This window comes from Akebia trifoliata, chromosome 14, assembly GCF_017979445.1.
Source record: "Akebia trifoliata isolate Shusen 1 chromosome 14, ASM1797944v1, whole genome shotgun sequence".
Taxonomy (NCBI): Eukaryota; Viridiplantae; Streptophyta; class Magnoliopsida; order Ranunculales; family Lardizabalaceae; genus Akebia; species Akebia trifoliata.
In genome coordinates, this window is record NC_141388.1 from 6,542,814 (window position 1) to 6,557,884 (window position 15,071).

Below are 15,071 nucleotides of genomic sequence, written 5' to 3' on the forward strand. Positions count from 1 at the left end.
GTTTTTTTTTTTTTTTTTTTAAGAAGAAGAAATCAACGATGGTCAGAGTCGAGATCTCCAATCATTTTGGGAAGAAGACGATCTGGTTTTCTTATTTTTCTGAAGAAGACGATCGAGAGAAAAAGAGAGAGATGGGGAAGAAGACGAGTTTCGAGTTCGTGTCTATCTCTTGTCACTGATTTTATTTTTTTCTCTTTGAAGAAGAAAGAGATCAAATCTATTTCTGAGATTTTTTTTTTTTTCATTTATGTTTTAGTCACTGACGTGGTAGTCAAATTCAGTCTTAACGAGACTTCTCACTCCACGTCAGTGAGTCCATTGAGTATGGCATTTTATCAAGAAGACTCTTTCTAGTTTTGTTTTTTTTTTTTTTTAAATGTTGAACTTGCATGTTTTGCTCCACATAAATGAAGAATCTCGATCTACTTACCCTTAGTTTATTACTCATTAAGAGTCCAACATTTTAACAAGTGTTCATTTCTAGTTTATCAATGAATCATGTCTAACTCAAACAAAATTTATGATGGCTCATAAATTATTTATTATATGATTTTAACTCAAACAATGAATGATTTTGATCAATATGTAGAGGCTTACTTTATGAGATTAAAATCAAAGATTAATAGTCGTAAAATTTCGTTATGTAAGTTCAGATCAAACTTGTTTTAACAAATTCGTTGGATGCCTACCAAATATTATCAAAATCGATTCAGTATGTACCTATCAAAAATTGAATCTTTCAAAATCATTTCGATAGGTACCTAGCGTGAATGTTTTCAACTCAATTGAAAGTGTTAGGATAGGAAAATCTGGATTTTATTGATAATTCTTTGATGATCATTATATGAATCATACTAAGATATTTATAGAGATTACATCAACCAAGATATAGATAGTAGCCTAATATAAATATATCAATTATCTATAATAATTCCTAATATAAAATATCTTAATAAATATTGGTAAATATTTTATTCTCCATCACTACTTTCTATTTGGGATGAAATACATTGATAATAATACAATGTATCTTATGCATCATAATGTGATACATCTTATTCTCTTACATAAGACAAGAAAAATGAGTAAAATCAAAACTTAAAATTCTAATTAATATCTTTCAAGATATAAAGAAGAAGAAGAAATGAGAGAGAGAGAGAGAGAGGATGAAGAAGAGATGAAGAAATAATTCGAAACCTACAGGTGTGTGCAATAAGTAATAGAGGTTTAAAAAGATTTATTACGTGTGTGTAAAGGGATATTTTAAAGTTAAGGTGGGTATAATAAACAAGTAGGTGAAATAAGCCATTTCATTGTGTGCAAATACACCGACTCTATTATAAAAGGTGCCAAAAAAAAATAAGGACCTTTGAGAGGATGTATACGATTCATTATTTGGGGCTTTAGGTTAGGTGTTTTAGGATTTTGTTTTTTCATTAATAGATGTTATGAGAGCATTGAAATAAATAAAATAAAATACTATAAAATAAATTTTTCTATTAGAATTTTATCTAGTTTCTTGTGGACTTGCCACATGAGATTCTTCTCTAAAAAATTATTGACTTAACGATGATCAAAATTTTATACTATGTTTGCCATTCTTTCAACTACCTACATCAAATGATATTATATTAGAGAATAAGATACATTGTATTAAGATGCATGAGATACACTATATCATCACAAATGGAAGGTTGTGAGGGAGGATATTCTAGAATATTTATTAATATTCAAATATATTAATTAAAATATTTTAGAACATCTTCCATGAGTATCTTCCTTTTGTGATGAGATATACTAACAATGATATAGTGTATCTCATGCATCTTAATACAATGCATCTTGTTCTCTAACAATGAACACTTAGAGGGGGAGGTGGGCTTCTAAGAACTAAGAGAGGTTAGTAATTACGATTATTTAAAGGTTAGTATTGTTTCTTACTTTTCTCTATGTATTATAGGTAATTAGAAAGGACAAAAAAGTATAATAAGCAAATCTAGGTTGTCTTGCGTGGAGGATATTCTCCGCGAGGCCCATGCCAAGATATGTGACACCTAGAGATCCGATCAATCCTATAAGATCCTATCCAACCCTTTAGAGTTTGAGAGAATGGTGAGATTTGAGCAACTCGGATCCTAAAACGTTTAAAGCCCACTTTCCAAAATGTTTTCCTTTCAAAGATTTTCTTTTAACTTCACTTTAAAATTTATGGTAAAATAGCCTTTAAACACTAAATGAATCTATTCCGAATAAGACGAAAATAGGCCAAGTGACTTGATATTTTGTAAAATACTCAAAATACCCTTAAACTTATAATTTTCCTCTCTCAAGGTTTAAGTACGTACTATGTGGTCATTTTAAACATATAACTACTCTCTAATGCTGAAGTGACCTCAAAAATGTACCTCACATCCCGCTTTCTTGACGTGGAAGTTTGAAGAAAAGCATTTATAGTTCTACACATTTTAACATCAGGAAAGTGCGATGTGAGGTACAATCTTGAGATCAATGCAACCCGACTCATAAGAAAATCATAGAATGCCATATATATAGGAGGAGAAAGAGCAATCTTATTTGCTTTTGATATGGATTGTAAAATTTACTTTTGAAAAATGCTTTCAAATTGGTTCATTTTTTTATATTATTGTGATAATGATTTGTAGGAAATTTGAATTATGAAATTCATTTTGGAAAAAAGTAAACACTATTTATAGGAGTCTAATTTACCATCATTTTTCACACCAATCCCCTCTATTTGAGAGCTATATGAAGATATCAATGGGCCGGTTTTAGTTCAGTTTCCTATATACCAAGATTTGAAACCTAATTAAATATCATTTTCTGGTTTCGTGTGTGTGAACCCCATCAAATACGCTGTACCCATTGGGTAATATTCGTGTACCCAACGAGATACACGATTAATTTTTAATGGGGTACCCTATAAGATAACAATTTTCTTTAAAGAAAACGAATATAGGTACTCGATAATATAGACAATCATTTTCAATTTAAAGAAGAAAAAAAAATTAACTTGTAATTCCTCACTTGATAGTTGATACCAACAATGAATTCTTCAAATAAATCAAACTGAAAAGAAATAAGTTAAAAGATTATTATATGGAGTTGTCGACAATAAATTTCACAAATCTACCTCAAGATTCATGAAATAAAATCGCAAATAATTTTATATTGATTTCAATAAAAATTATAGTACAAATGTTAGTATTTTTCTCTGATTAATAGTTAAATACAAAATATAGATGGTGACGTATGTGTTGTTTCTTCTCTTCGGACCTCATGTGTGATCAACTGAGAAGGTTGCTTTAATTGTGACTTTATTTGTGTTTAATCTTCTGTAGATTTTCTTCTCTACAAACTTCACGTTTTATCAACTGAAAATGATTTATTGACTTCTGAATGATGGCTTTAGGCTTGATTCTTCATTTAATTGGAGTCCAAATCTTTTGAAGAACTTTGCTTCGTTTCTGAAGGAAGGCTTGAGAGCTTCTTCTTCTCTAGAGGGAGAACTTTTATCTTCTGAGAGAGAGTGATCTCTATCCCTTCCAAATGAAAGGGGCTTTGATATTTATAGACTTATGGTAATGAAATATTTTCAATTATGTCCCCCAACCTAACTGGATTTTACACAATTGATTTAATTGATATTTGGTTATTGATCCAATCCATTTTAGTGGACTTTGAACTTAATCATGAGCTAACCCATTTGTTGGGTGTATGGGCCCAATACTTAATAAGGATCACTTAAATTTGTTGAATCATGGGCTTAGTCTATAAAAATCCAAATCCTAACCATATGATGCCCGACCCAAACAATGAGTCACAATTTTAACTTGTCAATCCAATTTTGATTTAAAGACTTTCGTTAATTTAGAAAGAGGTGGGGACCCATTTAAATTTTGATTCGTATTTATTTGTAGTTGAAGAGAAGGAATGTGGAGTGTGAATTGGCATTTATTTATAATAATAATAAAAAAGTTAATAATAAAGATTCTGCATTCTTTTAATATTCTAATTTTAGTTAATATTTATTTAGTTTTTTCCTCTAATGCTGAGGTGGCATTGGATTTACTGCAATTATCACATTTCTGACATGGAGGCGCACACATAATCATACATGCATTTCACTCATATCTCGAGGAAACACAACTACGATTATATGCGTATCTCATGAATGTGAAATCTCATCCTAACTCTTTTTTTTTTTTTTATACCCGTAAAAGTAGGAAACATTAGCCTCAACCTAGGTTCTCATCAAGTAGATGTTTGACATGGTAGGTCTGGATTCCCAAGAGACATGTGTCCTTAGAAAAAATTATACGATTTCCTATAAATAAATTTTGTATATATAAAATCGACTAATTGGATACTCGAAGCCACCATCCTTATTGGACCACTAAGAAGGCTACCCAAAATAGAATCGGAAAATGATTGGGTCCATGATGGTGGACCCAAAACCAACCAATCGATTTTAGGTAATTGGGTAGGTCAACACCCTTACCTCTATATGGTCATTTGACTATGAAAAAACTAAAATATTTGTGAACATATAAAATAACAAAAATAACACAATGGCCCAAAACACAAGGATTTACATGGTTCAGCAATGTGCCTATGATCATGGATTATATTAAAAACAAACACTATTTTCTCTTAAGTTTTAACATCCTAAATATCTCTATTGGATTTGTAGGTAGAATCAATGCATATTCCGTTTTATCTATACCGTGACTAAATATGAAAATATGTCAAACCGATAGTTAACCCTTTGATTCAACTTCCTAATAATAATAATAACTAGGACTTGGTGAATCAAAAGAAAATATCCATAATTCACAACATACAGCATTACAAGTTATATAAAGTATATGGTTTTTGTCGAGCTTCAAAGTCATATATGATTCATGTAGACTTAAAAGGTGAAATAGAATTCATATTGCAAACTCCAATAATTGAGATAGGGTAAAGACTTTGATGATATTAAAGCAATTGTTGGATTAATGTGAGATTTATCCTAATGTTTAAATGGAAGTGGAAGAAAAGTAAAAGTTAAAGTAAAAGGTGAAAGTAAGAGTTAAGTGACTTGTTTGTACGTTGTAATATAAAATTTTAGTCTCACATCGAATGAAATAACTAAAGAGTGTGATTCTTATATAAAAGCTCTCACATAGTATAGTAAGTATGAGAAAGATATGGGTCAAGCCACGCACACGTGAGGGCCCATTAGTTCTAAAAGAGATTTGGACCCATTGGTCCGAAAAATCTTAATGCGTGTGTACGCATGCGATACGCACATAAGAATTTGAAAGGTCCACTTTTGCTATAACCTTGTTGAATCGAGTTGAACTCAACGAGTTACAACTCTTGACTATTCTAAGAAACTCAAATAGAGTCAACTCATGATTGTTCTAAGAGACATAAATGGTATTTCAACTCTACAGACATATGTGTCTGTTCAAACAGTCACAACCCAAACTCTACAGACACACATTTGTTCAAAAAGTCACAATCATTTTCAATAATCTTAGTGACTGTCCAGAGAGACACTTGTAATTCTATAAATTTTCATGTGTTCCCTCTTTTGCATTCATTCAATTTTTGAGTTATTACTTGCATAGTATCACTCTGTTTTCAAGAGATTTTTTTTCATGTGTCCTTAAGAGTACAAGTTCATTTGTACGTGTACACTTGGAGTGATGTCTCGTAAATGTGTGAAGCGTTGTATCCTGGGAGACAAAATGTCCAAAGACTGTTAGCACGTCACAGGAACAAAATTTGTCTTAAAGTTATTGTGTCCAATACAAGCTTCACTCATTTCAACATTAAGATAATATTTTTATCATATTTATAATTTATTTTGTTACTTTATCATATATTATATTTCTTAAATCACATAAATAACAGCAACTACTTGTCATATTTACTTTGCAAAACCCTTTAATTCACCACTAATTAACCCCTCAATGCTCTTATTTATCTGTGGTGGTTGGTATCGACTTCTCGTCGTCTCTCACTCCTACCACTTGGATGTCGTTTCCAGCCATAGCCATCTCTGTCTCTGCAACTGACTCAGCCTCCCTAAACTTGTTGTAAATATCACTCTTGTAGAATTCCTTTGTTCTCCACACCAAAAAAACTGAGACCAAAGTCCCAAAGAGTGTGGCAGCTGTAATTATAATGAAAGATAATCTGTAACACTGGACACCAATTCAAGCCAACTTCTTGCCATCTCCTCTGTTGAGACCCAAAGCTACCATTTGCTTTGTAGCCTCTTTATCGTAGAGATGCCCGGCGACACGTACGCTTAGTATATAAGACCCAATTGGGCTTGCCACAGAACCAAAATTGTACAATGTTGAGTAGTATTTGAGACCAAAGATTTCAGATATGATGGCAAAAAGAAGAGGCCATTGGGCTCCAAAACAGAACCCAATGATCACCGTCACGACATAGATAGAACCAGGGAAGGCGAATGCGATGAGAAGATGACCAAGACATGAGAACAGAAGGATGAATGTAAGCATCAAAGGGCGAGGGAATTTGTACTTTGTTAAGAAGATTTCAGAGGTGAATCCCGAGACAACTCGACCGAGGTAGTTCCATATGCTTACGAGAGATACAAAGGTGCTGATACCACGAGGCATGTAACCCAAGGATAATCCTATCTGACCCAAATTATCAATCGCGGTTAATGTCCCACCGATACCGCAAATTGTGGCTAAGAAGAGAATCAACATGTCCACACTCACGAGCGCGTGTAATATAGTGTAGTCCTCTCCTCTGTTTGGGGCCCTGAACATAGTAGACCAACAAGAAGCTTGCTTTTGTGAATTTGATGGCTTTGTGATTATTGGGAGTGGTGGTGATGACATGGGTATCAGATTTTCAACGGTTATTTTCACTTGGGAAGGATTGTTTAGGGGTTGTTTCTTGGCCTTCGAGAGATCAATCTCTTCTTTAACGACGATGAAGAGTGGGAAAAAGAGCAATATGAGGACAACAGCAGTGCTTCCACCATACTCAGATTGAGAGAAACCAACTGTTTTCTGTACTATGATTAAAACCATGAGGAACCCAGCAAGGGCAAGTGAAATATAGAGGAATTTATAGAACATCTTGACTTCATTCATCTCTCGAACAACCTTCATGATCCTTATAGTATGAACAGATCACACAGATATCACAGCAGGAAGGAAGGCTATAAGGAGAATTAGTCCCTTTGAATTATCCCCATAAAAGGTAAGATAGAGTGGAGTCACTATTGCACCACTTAAGCCTGCAAAGCCCTTTAAGAGGCCTAAAATAATGCCTCGGCTCTGGGGGAAGTTGTTGACACAAGTGACGAGCGAGCCAGTGTTGGCAAAAGACTGTGAATTAGCACCGATGCATATGTACATGCACATGTGCCAAACATGTGGTCGAGCAATTCGGTCAGTTACAGCTAGCCATATCATGAAGTAGCCTGCAAAATTCATTGCGGCACCCATCGATAGCACCACCCATGGTGGTGTCACCTCGTTGATTAGTCCTGATAGGATCCCAACATGCACGCCCAAGTCCTTAAAGAAGCTTAACAAATTGAGCGTCGTTTGATCGTACCCCAAAGATGACTTAATGTTGTCGGAATATATACTGAAGATGTTAGTCTATCCAGAAACAGCCATTATTAGGAATGACGTGAACACCATGAACCATCGGCCTCGGTACACCTGCCATGCTAGTTGTTCCACCTCTCTACAACCGCCTCCACCACCACCTTTCTCAGCCACCATCATCTCTGTTTGCTCCCCTATAACGAAGTTTCAAGTATTGGATGGATGGTAGTGAGGACGGATCACACTACATGTAAAAGTTAAGCTGAGATATGTGTGCAATGGATGAGTTCATATATATATTGAGAGAGAACTTGATGGTTGACGTAACGAATGTAAGAGAATAGGATGCATCATATATTCTCTTACATATTGAAGTGTGTTATCGTAGACTTTGTTGACTGTGATGCCCACAAAATATCTTAAACCACTATAACCCATAGTTAGAGTGCAATTTTGGCGACCCCCACTTTAGCGGGGAGCAGATCCTCTATAGCTTCCTTTTCGCTTAGTGCAGTTCAACCATTCAGAAAATGCCACCTTAATAATAAGCTGTTACATACAAAATAACTACCACAGTGTAAAATTTATTGGTTCACTGACAGTACATTTTCAAAGCCATTAGGTAGAAAAAGGTTTTTCTTTTCTATATTTTTTTGTTAAGAAAAATGCTGAAATGACAAAAAAAATATATATATATATATTTACTAGGATTCTCACAAGTCTGACATGGGATGTGCACATAAACATAAATGTGTTTCCTCGCAATACAATACGATACAAGTAAAAATCATCTATGATTATATATGCATCTCCACGTTAGAATTGTGAGAATTGCAGTAAATACTGTGTCACCCCAGCATGACTTGGTGATAAAAGAACTCGCCACATGGCATAATCACTGACATGGGTTGAGAAAAGTCAATGAAAGTTGACTGCCATGTCACCTACTTAAAAATAAAACATAAAAAATAGATTTCATAACTCCACCCCTTTTGTCTCTTTCTTCTTTCTTCATAAAAAAGAAAAGAGAAAACCAAAGAGACAGACAGAGGCGAACTCGTCTTCTTCCCCAGATCTGCCCCTTTCGTCTCTCTCTCTCTCTCCCTTTTGTGCCAGTAGTTGACAAGGGCACCAAACAGTAATCAGACCCAGTTTGAATGTCCCAGCTAAGTTGGTTAAAGTCAAAAAAACTACCTACTGATTACTAACCACTAATTCATTTATAAAAAGGTGATCTCCATAGAGACTTCTATGGGCGTCTCTTGATAATTTCTATGAACTATGTGTAAGAATAATATAACTTGAAAATAAAGAAAAAAATTACTTTGAGACACTACGTTGTCTTATAGATAATAAACGCCCTCACTCCGATTGAATATGAAGATGTAGATGAGTTGCTGATGAACTTGTCTTTAGGATACAACAGAGTCCAATTTTATCACAACTATATATTACCTCAAAATTTATACTATTTTGAGAAATTTTGTCACATAGAATTTCGGATACACAAATGTCTTTTTGTAGAAAGTTAGAATAATTTTTTTAACAAAATTGATCTTTATAAATAGAGAACAATTTCAATAGTCACATCTATTGGTAAATGAATTAAGAAATTCAATAGGTATGAAACTCATCGAAACCACTAGGCACCTATTCAGATCAGAGAGTCTGTTATGGAACCTATCCAAATTTAAACGGCCCTTCTTCTGTATTTCTCTCCCTCTTTCTTTCTTTCTTTTCTTATATATATAAAATCAAAATAAATTATTAATAGATTTAATAAAGAGTCTTTGGAATGAAGAAAGAGTTGAGAATATGTTCTTATTTATAGATTTAAATCCCTTTAAAAAAATTTAGAAAGAAATGTGGGATTTACAAATTATTTGAAAGAAGAGCCAAAACATACTTTTATAATTTTCAATCCATGTGAAAAGATATCAACCAATAGAAATGTTTTAAATAATACTTTTACTTTAACAAAAAAATACACCAATCATAAAGTAACTTTCAAATATCATTTTAAAACAAACTAAATTAATTTTCTTTGAATCTATTCTAAATAAATATTAAACAACATTTATTTTAACAATCCACACTTGATTCAAAAAATAATTAATTGAATAGAGATAAACATGATATGTATCAGAATGATCATAATAAGTATAACCATAGGTACCTAACGGTTTGAACCTTTGACTTGTATATATAATTCAAAGTTTATAAAATATTTAAGTAGCTTATAACTTTGAATTTAAATTCTATGTAATAAATCGGAATTATATAGACACTAATTATAATCTAACTCATTAGTTACAAATGAATAAGTTTTGCAGTCATACGCTTAAATCTCGATTTTCATGAGTATTTAAAAAAGATGACTAATTCTCTGTTTAAAAGAGTTGAACTTTTATACTCATATTGATGAATTTGTCATCGATGATTTTGTAACTTCTTTAACACCCAAGCTTAAGATAGCCTACAAATTCATTAAAAGTTTAACTCATCATCTTCATATTACAAGATATGTGCATTAAATAACATCATAGGGTAACCAATATATAAATAGTGTGTGCACTTACAAAGATAGTAAAGTAACTTCTTATCTCTTTGAACTTAGAAATTGGTATCTTCAAATATACTAAGTTGAGGTTCTACTACTTTGTCTTCATGGATATCGATCTTAAGCCCATCTCCCTCGAGATTCTCAAAACTACCTCTCTGGGTAGCGCTTTTGTTAATGGATCCATTACCATTTCTAAAGTTGGTATGTACTTGAGCACGATCACCTCATTTGTCAACATCTGTCGAATAATATTATATCTAAGGCCTATATACCTTTATTTACCCTTATATTTTCTATTTCCTGAAATGGCCAATATAGTTTTATTATCGTGATAAATAGTAATTGCATAATCACAAATAGGAGTCATTGGAATAAATAGTTTTCTCTGACGAGTTATTTTATCGCCTACTCTTTTTAAAAATGCGATCATCTCTTGATTGTAATTGAAGCCCTAGGGAGAGCTACAGAAAAACGAAGCAACATGGGATTTGTTATTGAGTGATTGTTTGCTCACGACAATGTAAGCAAATTTGCTTACAGACTAACACCGTTTTGACATGGGGCACTTATTAGAGGTGTCAATGGATAGTCGAAAATTCAAATTCGAATTCGAAAAATTGGATATTATTCAAAAATTTCGAATTCGGATAATTTTATATATTCGAATCTTTATTGGATATGGATTCAGATATTAACCTTTCGAATTCGATAATATTTGATTCGGAATATATATTATTTTATTTTATTTTATTTATCTATTATATACATAGTGTAAGATATAATAGGTTTTTTTGTAATAATGAAAAATTAGTTGGATAAGGAAAAATTATGTTTTTTTTAATATACAAAATTTTCGAATTCTAATCGGATATTATCTGATATCCGATAGGATAATTGGATTCGAATTCAAATATCAAATAAAATTTTTAGATTCGGATTCGAATATTACTGTATTCAAACCGATAAGCATCCATTGACAGTCCTAGCATTGATGATGTAAGTAATAAAAAGGAAATTTCTTTCTCCTGCCCACCCATCCATTGTCGAGAAATCTTTATTTCTAGATTCCAAAAATTTAAAAGTATGGTGGGATCCACATGGATTATCATATTTGCAATCAAACCCTACAATCTTCTAGATTTCATGAAAAACCTCATGGTAAAAAAAAATGAAATTTTTTTTTTTTTAAATTTCGAGCTTGATCAATGATGTTGAAAATTAACGGCTACCTAGCACCCAAATTTAAAATTAAAATACACCAATGAAAAATATATTTTTTTTATTTTTTATTTTTTTGAAATTCATAGAATTTCATCCTCTACAATACTTTTGCATTAGATCATATTTTTGAGTGCAACGAGATGATCTTATCAGGAAATTTTGATTTTTTACCATAGGCAAGAGAGAGGAAAAATCTCTTATTATTATTTATGTCATCAGCACCACACATCAAAACAGTGTTGGTCTGTGAGCAAACAATCACTCATCCATTATTTGTAATGCTTAAATTAGTATTAACGATTAAGGTTAGTTTTGAAAGAAAAAAAAAATCATTGTGTGAGAAAATCTGTTAAATTATGTATGCCACGTGGGTCAATGGTTATGCAAGGTCTTTTGGTCTCTAAAGTGAGGGTCGCCAAAATCGCACTCATAATGTAAGAATCAAAATCAATCTTCAATGAATATAGAAAATGGATTCCATTATGTTAACCAACCAACTACTCCAAAATGTTGGAGAAGGGGAGAAACTATGACTATAAGAGGGTCACGGGTTTAACACACCTAAGAATGGAGGAAAATATACACTCAACACTCCTCACCCATAAGGGTGGAAAGATTCGAACCCATGACCTATAAGAACCTAACACTTTGATACCATATATCTAACCAACTACTCTAAAAAGATCAATATATTGAAAAAGGGGGGAACTATAAATATAAGAGGGCCATGGGACTTAATTTGGATATGACACACCCGAGAGTGGAGGAAAATATACACTCAACACATTATTATAATTGATTGGAGTTCTACACAAATCTTCGATATAAACACAAAGGAGCAAGGATGACTCTATTGTTGTTGAGAACCCAATTCATGATTTTATGATCTTTTAATAAGGAAATTGATTTATCATTTTGAGGTAGTAGTTGATAAAAAGTTTCTCACTTATTAGAAGACTAAACATACAAATTTGTTGCCATTCTTGGTCATTGATGGAAGCTAAAAGATAATGAATTTAGTTACATTAAAGCATCAATGATCAAGAGTAATTGAAGTCACAATGAATGTATACAATGAAATTGTTAACTACGTTGAAAAGCTCTTTTATGTGACTTTTATTGAGATTTTAGTATTTTTTTTCACCTAAATTTTTTTTAGAAGTCTATGTTTAATAGTGATAATGAAAATTGTGTTGGAAACTAGGTACTGATTTCTATGAAAGATATAGAAGAAAATTGAGAAAATTCCTAATTTCAAAATTAGATGCAATAGAAAATACTTAATTGTAAATTAGAGGTTGAGGCATATACGAAGCATTGTCCTAAAGAGAATTTCGCTTTTATTACGGTACCACAATCTATAACCATTCGCTCTCCAAGATACAATAACCCACGCTCCAAGAGGGTACTCCAATCGGAGCATAACTTCAAATTTGACTAACTTGTGCGGTCTCACAATGCAATATATACGTATTTTAATGACAATTAAACGGTGAGTAAAAAAAGAGAGGATGAGACAAAAGAATTGTGTTTAATTGGACTCAACAGAAGAAGAGTTTAAATAAAATGGGTCTTAGAAATTTAAGTAAAAATAAGCCTTCACGTCATATGTGCACACACGCATTAAGATTTTCAAATTAGTGGATCAAAATCCTAATTAGAACCTTGAATTTTTCTCTTGAGTTCCATATGCTCGGGTGAATTTACACATTACCTTTATCAACTTTAAAACTAATAGAAGTACAATATTATAAGAGTTGAAAATCAACTCTATTCCTAATCAATGTGAGACAAAAATTACACAAGGCAAAAACAACACTAATATATAAAACAAAACAAAAAACAAGAAAAAATAAAAAATAAAAAAAGCATAAAGTAAAAAAAGTGGGATTAGGTTTTTCGCCCTAAGGTTAATACCTAATAAATATTAAAGTATTTTCAAATTCAACCCTCTAAATTTCTAACAATTTGAAGGTATTTTAGAAAATAATTTATATTAATTTTGATGGATGATTGAGACTTATTAATTAGATCTTAAATTAGCATTTAGGATTATATTTTCTTAGTATGAGAAGTATATTTTTGACTTTAAATATTTAGATTTTTTTTTTTTTTTTTTTTTTGTTAATTTAGGTTATTTAGCATTTTGCAAGAAGTTTTTCTTAGATTTTTGCTATTTTAAAAAAATTCTAAAAAGTTTTGACTACATTTCTTTATTATTTTAATATTAATATTACTAGGCATTTAAGGTCGGTGGTTTTATTTAATGTTAAAATATAATATATTGTGTTAAATATTTGGGTGAGGTCGGTGGTTTTATTTACAGATAAGTCTTCCCAAGCAAGAAGAGATTTAGATGTATCTATACTAACAGTTACATTCGGTGGTGTGAAAGGAACAAAATAAATAAATAAATTTTTTGTCTGTTTGAATAACATGGGGTATGAAATACACAGCATGGGGCAGAAGATTGTACAAGTAGAAATTTGTGGAGTAATGGAAAATTTTCTAGCCCCACCAAGAAAAATTTTATTAAAAATATGCCATAAAATTAAAGAGTCATGCTGGAGTGACCTTAGCGTGGACACTTTAACGTGGTGGTGTGCACATATCTGTGGATTTGTTTTACTCATATCTCAGAAAAAACGCATATATGGGTATACGCACGCCACCAAATCAAGATATCCCCCACTGAGGTCACTCTAGCATTAATCAAAATTAAATAATAATAATAAAAAATAGTGCAGCCTTTAAGTGAGTAGAATAAATGAGAGTTAAAACTCAATAGTTACATTTGAGGTCATCTTCTTTGTTTTTTTTTTTTTTAATTATGATAATCGGATATTTCTGTATATAGTGGACTGGGCCCGTATATGGGCTTTGCATAGTCCATAGATTATGATCTTGTCCAAGGACTAGCCCCAGGGCAGGTGCAACGCCCGCACATAACTCGTGGGTGGCCCATATGGAATTAATGCTCATATTGGATATTAAACTCGCAACCTAAGGGCATTAACCTCTTATTACAGGCATCCTCAGGTTTATTGATTTGATTATAGGCTGACCTTTAGTATTGGGTGTACACATGATACCTAATATGAATCACTTGACTATGTTTATGTTAGAAAAAATCCTATGATCCAAAGTATAAATCAAACAAGAATGCGAGAATCTCACATGACACAAGATATACATGATTCGGTCAAAGAATCGACTTACGTCTACGGATGAAAACGGTGATTTCACTATATTAATCAAAGAAGAACAAGGTTACAATTTCTCTCACCCACCCTTTCGGGATTCATCTCTTACCCTTTATATATTTAGGGTAACAAAGAACTTAAACGGGTCGGATCCAAAATCAAACCAAATGGACCCAATAGTTTGTCCCGGGACTTTGCCCTCGGATCCCCGGTAATGATGGAGAAACCCCACACATTACCAATTAAACGAATCATCAAAAGATCCGATTTGAATCCACAACAATCTCATATATAAGAATAGAAGACATAATCCAACAGTTTATGCCTAAAGATTTTATGTCTATTAAAGGCCCATTTGTTTCAATAACTATCCCTGGATCATGCCAATATTTTAGTTGTGGGGTTAGTTATTTATTTATGTTTCTCTGCTCCTTGAGAGGTATAACAACACCAACCGTCATGTCTGTGTAT

At 32.3% G+C, this 15,071-nt stretch overlaps 1 pseudogene; it reads right to left on the reverse strand.

Annotated features, from left to right (window-relative positions):
* Positions 1-5,987: 5,987 nt before the first annotated feature.
* Positions 5,988-7,812, reverse strand: LOC147385862 (protein NUCLEAR FUSION DEFECTIVE 4-like; annotated as a pseudogene).
* Positions 7,813-15,071: the final 7,259 nt, after the last annotated feature.